Genomic DNA, 1,555 nt, shown 5'->3' on the forward strand with positions numbered 1-1,555 from the left:
AAAAAAAAAAAAAAAAAAAAAAAAAAAATTCCAGCTCTATTGCCTCACAGCTGGAGACTGTGGCCAGCACAGTCTATGGGCCTCAGTTTTGCCATCTGTGAAATGGGACTGATCAGATGCCTCTCTTCTCTCAGAGAAATGGAGTGTGCACGACACTCAGATAGGCCTGGGGACAGCCCCTGCTCTGTCCATGACACTGCATGGTGACATCTTTAATCCCTTTCCCTGTGTCCCGAAGCTGGAGCTGGAGTGTAGCCAGCTTGGGCAGGAAATGTGGGACAGTGCCCAAGACAAAGTCCGCTGACTCAGGTGGCTGCTGCAGAGGCTACTGTCCAAGCCACCTGTTCAGAGGGAACAAAGTGTGACCTCCCTCAGGCCTGGCTGCACAGGGAACATCTCCCATCCTTAGGCTTTAGACAAGTTTGTCCTTTGAACTGCAAATGCCCTGTGGCTGGATCTCTTTCTCACTGGCCAGGTTGACTGGTCCACTAGGGGAGCAATTCATCCTGCTAGGTTCAATGACACCTAGGACCTGGGACCAGGGCCACAGCCAGGCCACCACAGCACACCAGCTGTGCTGACCTCACTCTGCATATCCCAGGGCCAATTCTTATCTCAGAGGATAGAGCCGGACAGCAGGTTAATAACTGATTGTCAGAGCTTAGAAATGCCCCAGGGGCTGGTGAGATGGCTCAGTGGGTAAGAGCACCCGACTGCTCTTCCAAAGGTACAGAGTTCAAATCCCAGCAACCACATGGTGGCTCACAACCATCCTTAGCAAGATCTGACTCCCTCTTCTGGAGTGTCTGAAGACAGCTATAGTGTACTTACTTAAAATAAATAAATAAATCTTTAAAAAAAAAAAAAGATTTATTAAAAAAAAAAAAAAAGAAAAGAAATGCCCCAGGGTACAGGACTTGGTGTAGTACTGGAATGTCAGGTAGCAAAGGGTCTTTAGCTCTTCAAGCAGTGAAGGGCAGCTGTGGCCAATGCGATGACACATTGGGAAGTTTCCCTCTTCATCCTTCAATGTGTTGCTGTTGAGCAAAGCCCTGCACTTGGCCTGGAACAGCGACATGCAGGGCACCTGTGTGCCTGCCTTTCCCCAGGCACTGTGTGGGACTGGTCTCAAATACTCCATAGCCCAGACTAGCCCAGAAGTCGAAATCCTCCTGCCTCAGCTTCCCTAGTGTTGGGCTCCCGGGCCAGCACCCCAGGCCCAGCTGCCTTCAGGCCTCCAATGACCTTTGTGCTCACCATCCTATGACAGCTATAGCTGTAACTGATGCTCTGTTTGTTTATGTGTTGTGTATCTGTGTGCATATGCAAACAGTGGCCAGAGGAAGGCACTGAGTATCCTGCTTTATGTATCTATGTATCTATCTTTGTATCTATGTATCTAAGTATGTATGTATGTTTGTTTGTTTCTATCTATCTTAGTATCCATCTATCTTTGTATCTATCTTTGATTCTATATATCTAAGTATCTATGTATCTATGTATGTATCTATCTATGTATCTATCATTTATTTGCCTTGTTCTATTGAGGCAAGGT

This window comes from Mus pahari, chromosome 20 (assembly GCF_900095145.1).
Source record: "Mus pahari chromosome 20, PAHARI_EIJ_v1.1, whole genome shotgun sequence".
NCBI lineage: Eukaryota > Metazoa > Chordata > Mammalia > Rodentia > Muridae > Mus > Mus pahari.